Source organism: Pleurodeles waltl, chromosome 12 (assembly GCF_031143425.1).
Source record: "Pleurodeles waltl isolate 20211129_DDA chromosome 12, aPleWal1.hap1.20221129, whole genome shotgun sequence".
NCBI lineage: Eukaryota > Metazoa > Chordata > Amphibia > Caudata > Salamandridae > Pleurodeles > Pleurodeles waltl.
In genome coordinates, this window is record NC_090451.1 from 371,645,356 (window position 1) to 371,654,483 (window position 9,128).

The window sequence follows — 9,128 nt, forward strand, 5'->3', positions numbered from 1 at the left end:
TCTATACTAGTACATCTCCTGTGTCTCTTCCTTTATTTCGTGTTGACCCCATATAATCAGGACAACCTCTCTGTTTGCCACAGTTTTGTGAAATGTGTGCTGACCCCTGCAGCTTCCGTTAAGAGTTTATAGTTTCTGACCCATGGTGTGTTTCTTCTAAGAAGTATATATTAACACTGCTCCATATTTTCATCCTATTTCTGTCACTGCACAATCTTCAATGTATCCTTTACATATTTCAAGATTCACGACCCACACCAGCTGACGTTTTGTCTCTGCAATTCCTCACTCACCAACTTCATTTCCTTTTTCCCTCCTTCCCTTTTGAAGATGAGAGGATTGTGTTGAGGAGGTTTTCCTCTCTTTCCTCCCCTTTCCAATCCTTGACGAATCATACTTTAGAAGATAGCCTAACAGTATTCCTCAGGTCTCCTGTCACCATGCATAAAAATATATATACCTTTTTTTACTTGTCAAATATTTTATTTCTAAGAAATACATTCTTACAGAAATATGACATCAATTTTCCAATTCATTTATGCATACAATTTAAATATATCAAAAACATGTACTTAACATTTAGATATATCATAAAAGCACCAATGAATAGCTTAAATCACATTATTACTAGACACAACACAAACCTTAAACAGATAAAAATAATTTATAAAAATACTTTCCAAAATAAACACCTTAGTAGTAAATACACCGCATCCAATTCATTGACATACTTACACAGTACCCAGTACACAGAAGTTATATCCTATTAAAAAACAATCAGCAGAAATTTACAATTACTTGTGTATTAAATGAAAGGGCATTTTGCAAAGCAGAGTATGGGGTCACTATGTCCAAGCGATGCAGGGGTAAAATGTCCTTACATTGCACAGGTATTGGCCGGTAGCAATGGCAACATCCTGATGTGTCACTCCACACAACATATTTAATCCCATTTCTCTAGTCCGGATCCCATATTTTTTAAAGATTGGTCACAGAATCTATTTTCTTTCCTCATGGAAAAATATACAATCCACCAGTAAGTGGCACACTGAGTACCCCAGACCCAAACTGCAAGGGCATTGCCCTCTCTTCTCAGCTTTCTGCACTTTTAGACCTGGCATCTGCCATCCTGTATCAACTCCCATGCTCAGGTGCAGAATTTCATTCCGTAAGTGTCTGACTGGCATTCTATAAAGTTAGTGAAAGAGATCATGGCCCTCCTGGGTTAGTACAAAGGGGACAACAGAGGTCCTGTTGTCCAGATACAATTGCTCTTCATTCCAGCTGCTTTCCTTGACTCAATGCCTGAAGGTGCTTTTTGTTTGGTCAATTTTTTTAAATCAATCCCTTCAAACTGCATAATTGAGCCCCCTAAATGTTTCATGATATTTTCTGCTGGGTTCCTCTTACCAGGGATAGTTGCCATAATCTCAGGGAAAAATTGCACAGATAATTCCACACAGGAAGCTTTATCAAAAAACAATATTTAAGGACCCTTACATTGTCCAAAAGTTCCCAAGCTACAAATTACAGTGTATGTCTTATCGCTTAGATTATTGCATTTTTTGGTGAATCAAGCAATGATTTCAAGGTACTACTTTCTAGCATCTCTCATGCGACCCATCTACCCAGGACCAGCATGTCCACTCAATACAGGGCCTGAGAGTGGAACTACCCAAAATAACTTTACTAAGCAGCTCAAAGGTATACCTGCCATAATTACAAACTGCTTCAGATCATTAGCTTCGACCATCAAAGCAACCCTTCTACTAACCAAATGCTTGTCCCATTGTAAATCATCTGAGAAAATCAACCCAAATAATTGTAAACTCACACCTGCTCCAACTGCATATTGTCTAGGAACCAAGAAAAACTCCTCTTTTGCTTTGCAAATGACAAAGCTGTGTCATCAATATTAATCAACAGCTTATTCTCTAGACAATCAGTACTTAGTGTGTTTAGTTTACATTGGAGCCCGTATGGGCGTGAGGTCCATCACCACCATGTCATCACCATACTTTAGACAGGTCATATGCTTGACCCCCAATCATAGGGGAGAAATTCGATGTAGCACTCACTGCCGAAGGGAGATCCATGATGAATAGGCTGTATACCAAGGGTGCTAAAATGCAACCTTGTCATTAGCCATTCTCCACTGGAATTTTCTTTGACAGGCTCCCAACACCAACCAGGTCAACTCCTACCAGGTTAGTTATTAGTCAGCCTCAACCAGGTCAGTTATTAGTATCAAGTTCAGTCAAGAGACCCAGCAGTGCCTCGTGGATGTTCGACTAATGGAGCTTAAGCCATAAAATGCCTCTGTCCACGCTGTCCAAGGCCACCCAGAAGTCAACGAAGCAGCAGGAAAGACAACCTTTCAGCTCAATTGATCTCCTTGCTACCCCCTACAGAGTGAAACAGTGGTCAGGTGTCGAAACATGCGGCCTAAACCCTTCCTGCTCCACAGGGATAACCTAACACCCAGGCACCTAGATGCTTTAGTAAAGTCTGGGCAAATAACTTAGGGGTGATATGCAATAGTGATCTTAAGCAATAATCAGCTGGTGAGTAGGATTGACCTTTTTTGTGAATAGGCTTCATTGTGGCTCCCATCCATGAGTCTGGGAGGGTCCCCGTGTGTGTTACCCACTTGAAGAACCTACTGAAAACTAAGCCCCACTTCTTGGGATCCTTCATAAAAATAATTGATGGAAGGCCATCTGGTCCTCCAGCCATAGAGGATTTCATATAAGAAATTATTTCTGATACTACGACAGCTGTTTGAGAATTTGTGATAGCCTCCTTGTCAGCTTGCAAAGCACCAGAGACCATATCTACAAATAGAAGAAAAAGAGAGAAAAAAATACAATCTGAAATAAACATCCATTTACGGAATCCTACATCCTTCTAATGAAAAATACCTATCTATTTGGCAGATTTCACTTTGGTCTCATTCAGAAAGACTTACATCTTTTCATGTTGAAAGAAGATGTGGGAGAACCTTGCCACCTCTCTTTCATCTTCTATATGGGCACTACCATGGCCTGAATTGTCAGATGCTTCTAGTGAAGTAGAATACAACATATCTGCTTGCTATTTTTTAGCAATGTCAAAATACAATTGAGGGAAGAATAAACAAGAGTACTCAAGAGATGTTGCAATCTGTCTATTCACATCAAAAGTTCTAATTTTGCAATTGAGTCATTCTAATGACAATTCACTAGTAAAGATATGAATAGTTTACATAATTAGATGGGCAGTAATGTGAATAATGCATTGTCCTGCAAAGTAGAAAAACTGGAGGCTGTCTCATTTCCACATGCCTTATGCAGAGTGCATGTGTTGGTGATGACAGTTTTCCCAATGACAAATCTTCCACTGGCTTCTCCATCTAGATAGCAATCTCTAGTGGGAAAGGTGTTAGAGGAACTGATGTGTTTAGGCATCTCCTCTGAAATCAGTCCTACTTCAGTATGTCTTGTTCGGGTTTGCACATTAGGCTACAGTGGACGCTGACAGGTTTGTTTCATAAATATCTCCCATTCATTCTATGAAAGCTCTCAGCATGTGGTTGAAAAAGATGACACCCTGAAGGGTGGGCAAATGAAGTTGGTGTCTGTTGTGGAAAGAAGTGCTGGAAGGTTGCTGTGGACCTGATATGATTATTTTCTCCACAGAATCTCAGGCAATTGACATAAGCGCCAATTGAGGGAAAAAAGGCTGCTGCCATGTGAGGGAACTCTCAGTGCAGCATGCTTGCTTCATCTGGGTGGTGGAAACAGCACCTCTGCAGCACCAGTAATATCACTCCTTGCCTGGCAAGGGGCTAATTGAGGCCCTCAATCACTTGGATTCAGAATAAGTAGAACTAATTTTCATTGCATACTTGGCATTTGGATAAATATTTTTTAACAATGTTTACTTTGTAGGGACTCCATATGAATTATTGCAACAAATCCATCAGATGTATATACATTTCTTTAAGTAGGGCTCTAGTATATTACACTTCATATCCAAAAGGTCAATCTAAGTTGTAATAGTACGATTATTTCCGAGACATGATAAAGTAAGAAATAACTAAGTAAAAAAGTTGTCTTCAAAATATTCTACTCCATACTACATATGTCATAACATTTTGCCACCACATTCCTTAGACTCTCCTGTAACCATAGCAATCTCATTTCTTAGACTGCTCATCTCTAATTCACTGTCCTTCAAAGGTCTGCGGACAGTTGCTAGGCTGAAAACAACAGTGGGAAAAGAGTTTAACACCAGCAAAAGAGGTAGATGAACATTCTTTAGAAGATAAGAAGCCATACTTCTAGATCGGTTCAACTCAGCTGAAAGTATCTGTTGGAAAAAGCATCCTGTGAATATTCATTATTAGACATGTCACCTAAGGTTGGAGAATTTACAGATGTCTGTATGGAATTATTTACAAGATAAATGCAAAGTTATCTGTGCCCACAGCTGTAAGACCTCTCTTCTTGTATTAGGGTTTGCTTATTTCAACAATTGGATCTCGACTAAGGTAATGCTATCTGCAGGGCTGAGTTTTCAAGTACATTTGAATTGAATAAACCTCAAGACAGACGGTATATCGAATTTGTTGATCACAAAACAGCACAAAGCATACAAGGAATGCAGTAAGCAGGCTTCATGCCTTGCCTCCTTGATGCACTGGGTCTAGGAGAAAAACTAGGTTTGGCAGTATGGTGTACAGGGGAAGCATTTCTGGATTGCCTTTCCTTTCTGTTTTCCAGACTAAGCTTGCAGATAGCCTTGAACAGAGCTACGTCCTCCATTGTGAGTGCAATCACCCTCATATCATCAGTCTTGTAGATTAATTTCCCAGAACGCATGTCCCAATGGCCACAATCATTAATGTGTAACATGCCTGCACATTTTATTAATGCACTTGTGACAATAAAGTGAGTAAAAAATAAGGAAAGAGTAGCCTACATGTTAATATTGGAATAATCAATGTTGATGCATACAACAATACATTCATATATACAAAGTTGCATCACCATTATTAGATTCCCCTGTCATGAACTTTCCACCAACCCCGTCACAAAGGTATTTAGTCAGGAAGGTGCTGAGACCTAGGCCTGAAGATGCTGGCTGACAGGTCACAGGTGGGGTAACATGTAGCTAACAGGCAAACGCATAAACAGGAAACTTTGATCAGATCCCACAGATAGGTGCAACAACACCACAATGGTCCCAGGAGTTTGCCCCCATTAAAACCCACATGTCAGGTGTGTGTGTTTATTCACAGAAACGCCATAAAGTAAAATGCTGCATGTAGTTAGGAAAGCTTAACAAATCAGACCACAGCACACACCACACACACAGTGACCACGCGCTTCTCAGACCGGACATCTGGACACATTACAGACTGGCCCACATTGTGTCCACGCACGGTCGAAGCCCAGCTTCATTTATTATCAGGACCTTAGTTACAACTTCATAGCAACTGTTTACATTCTTAACTACAAAAGGATGTTTTTTAATACTTTATGGTACTCAGAGAAATGTATAAAAATTGCTCCAAACTGATGTAAATTGAGGGATAGTCCTCAGACCCTGGTTCTGTAACTACTCTCCTTGCCATAATGTTTAATTAAACAAGCCTTTCCTGTTTTACCAAATGCCTCTTGTCTTCCGTTTTTTAGGGTACATTCTCATTCAAGCAAATACAGATTTAGATTTTTTGTTTGCCTTCTTTTGGTCTTAGGTAATACTAATATTGACTTCCTTGATTCCATTAACAGTTCTTCTGTGGTTGAGGATTCTAATTACCAGCCTCTTCCTAGACAATCTGGACCCAATTCACAAAGGTACAATTTTAGTGAGTTTACATTTCGTAGTAATTTTCTCATTAGCAGCCTCGTCCTAGACAATCCAGACCCGATTCACAAAGGTACACTTTTCAGTACGTTTACATTTCATAGTAATTTTACTACTTTTGGTATTCGCAGACCTTGAGAGTAAATTTGCTACAAATGTACAAGTTACATGTCTCCACCCCAGAGTAATGCAATTACTTACTTCTATGTGGGAGGGTGGCATACCTCCCTAAACCACCTCCCCCCCGACGTTTAAAATCCATACTTACCTGTGCAGAGACTACATGGTTGGGGCAGAGAACTAAGCACATAATCGTTTAGGCAAAACATAGACATTGTAGTATGTTTTGTAGTATGTTTAGCAGTATTTGCAAAACGTACTACAACATTCAGTTTCTGAGTCCCTGTCATGTACTACATGAAGTTACATGTAAAAATACAGAATTTAGACCAAACAAACTTTTTAACCCATTTAAGATTTTCAATTACAGTTGTTGCAAGACAGTTGTATCAAATGGGATGCTGCCAAGCAAGTCATCATTTTCATATATAATGCTTTGGGCCATCCCAGGATAAGCATTTCAATTTCTCTGATATGGTTATCGGTCTACTTCTTGGATCATACCTTCGGAGCAGCTGAGTAACATTCAGCTTTACTATGTGAAGGTCTTAGAAGGAGAGTTTGTGTATCTTTTCTTTTTTCCCCGTCACCTGACCTAGAGGAATCAGAAAAAAGCTCCTGTCGAGAGCCGCAGGCACAAACCAAGATGCACCATGTGGGCATTTGGTGGCTGACTCTGCCAACTGACCCATGTCATGTTAGCTTACCTTTGGCCTCCGGGCATCTCTTTGAAGTGTCTCACAACAGAGATGTTTTGAAGCACAGGCAAAGTGAGCTCTGGCCCAGGGCCACAGGTTTTGGGAAGGCCCCTGATAGAGCCAGCTCAGTTCTGCAGAGTCTTGTCCAAATGAATTTGAATAATTCTTAAACAGATTGCTTTTAACACCCTTTCCCTTTAATTTATTTTTTAATGTCGGTGACGTGTGAGTCTATTACAGACATTCTACACAGAAATGCATTTATGTTTCATGCAACAGCCATTAAAAAAGTTTCTTTAAGATCAAAACAGGACCTCACATATGAGAAATGAGAGAGTCTCACAGAGATTGTTTGCGTAATAATAGCGAGCTGCTGTTGCGTTACAATATTAAAAACACACATCACAATCCCTGAATATTAGATGTAAATGCATTTAAAATTTGGACGATTGTGTCTGTGTACCCTCTGTAACCTGGCCAAAGAGTAGTCAGCTGAAATTGGATCATACATTTAAAGCTGTTTTGAACAGGGCCCCCAAAAAACTTTTGGCCCACGGCCCACAAATTCCTTAAGATGTCCCTGTCTCACAACACCGAGTGGTCAGTGTTTGGCAGTCAGCCGACAGCAATCAGCTGTCAGTATTTACAAGGCAAATGTAAAGTCGCTCACTGACGTCCACAAGGAAACTGTGGTAACAGGATGCTGGCAGCTGGTTACACTCAGTAGGAGCATAAAACACCCAAGGCAGTCCTATTTGTCCACTGCACAGCGGCTCTACACCTTCAGTGAATCTACTCACTCTCCCTGCTCGGGACACATGGCAACAACTTGCAAAGCCTCTGAACCATTGACTGGTAACCACACGTCAGTCACTGTCGAAGGGGAACTGGGCGACTGCCTTAGGTGAGCCGTACAGACCCACCACACCAGCAGGCAGCAAGAACTGGAGCGACATGAGGAAAATGGAGTACCCTGGGAAAACACTCAAAGCCACAAACCGACAATAAAGAACCAGGCAGATGGTAAAAAACCTCCCACGGCACTACTCTTAACCATACAAACTGTGTCTTTGTCACTAGAAATATGAGTGGGAACAGAGGCGCAGTTTGAGAAAGCAAATCTGCATCAGGCTCATTACATAGTCACTGTGAGATAAATAAATACTTACCCAAGAGAAAAAACAATCCGGAACATGCCAGCATCTAGCAATGATTTTCTATTTTTTCCCACTTCAGCAGGATGAGTTTGGTTCGCGGTACAGCAATAGTACGTTAATTGTTATCACAGGGCGCATAAGGCTCTCGAGCCTTTCACAGAGTAAGCACGCATTATAAGTAGAATTACACGCCTTAATAATTTGTGGTTTTCATTATAGCTCTCGCAGAATCCCCCTGCAGTCACATCAGTAGGAGGCCAGATTTTTATTCCAGAATTATGAAACATTTCTAAGTATCATTGGTTTCCTCGATGAAACATTCACGGCTCAGCTGCACATGACGCGGGTTATTTTTCTTGGGGACACATAGACAATTAATCTCTTACTACCGCAGCTAGAAAAATAGATGTGAACGTTGCTGGTTTCCTTTGCAGTATTTACTTCAGAGCTTTGCATCCCCTCTGGGACTTGGCGCGTTTCATATTATTCTGCAGACTTGAGCTTTGTGGTCGAAGAGCGTCATTATAAAACATGTGGACTGTGAACGATCATATGCTACACATTTACTCTAAAGCACACAATAGAATTTTCTTATCTGTGTGAATGCCCACTATCCTTAAAATGGTGTGCCTTTCAGGAAAGCTACCCAAAGGCAACAAGAGGGATTGGTACCTGGGGAGTAAAAGGTAACACGACAATCAGATATTACAATTTAATGAGCTCTTTTGTGACACTATAATTTGTCTCAGCACATTTTCCCAGTGAGTCCAGAAGCAATATGTAGATGAGTTTTCTTGTGACGCGTTCTTGCCAGGCTGCTGCAGGGAATTTTGCACTGATGAAACGATGTGGCTGATAATGGAGCCGAGGAAAGTAGGAGCCATTGGCCTTGGGGTTAGCGCGCTTTGTGAATATTTAGGGAAGTGGGTTTGTGTTGAAAGTAATGTGTTCTGCTCTGTGTGGATAGCCTAGATAGGAAAGCCTGGCGCCGTTACAGGGGCCTGTGGGTATCAGTGCTTAATGTATATAAAAAAATACAATGTAATATTAAATATATAAAAAACGTGCTGGGGGCAAAATATTTTCCTAGAGCCCACCGGTATTGCTGCTGAATGCCAATGTCAATGAATACTAAAGCTCCCTATTATTGATCCATAAAACCTCATGCCTCTTTATTCCTCCACCCTGCACTCCTTATTTCTTTTTTCTACTCCTATGGGTCTTCTATAAATATTTGCACTCACCCTTTGTCACTGTTTCCTATCTTTCTCTTTCTCTTCCTCCTCATTTCTTATTTTTC

The 9,128-nt window shown here is 40.6% G+C and overlaps 1 long non-coding RNA gene across 1 annotated transcript in view; it reads right to left on the reverse strand.

The window, feature by feature from the left end:
* Positions 1–7,943, reverse strand: part of LOC138266975 (uncharacterized) — a 37,093-nt gene extending 29,150 nt beyond the window's left edge. Inside the window, exon 1 of the long non-coding RNA XR_011199764.1 lies at positions 7,841–7,943. This is a non-coding gene — a long non-coding RNA (uncharacterized lncRNA). The remainder of the gene's footprint in view (positions 1–7,840) is intronic.
* Between the last annotated feature and the right edge of the window lie 1,185 nt (positions 7,944–9,128).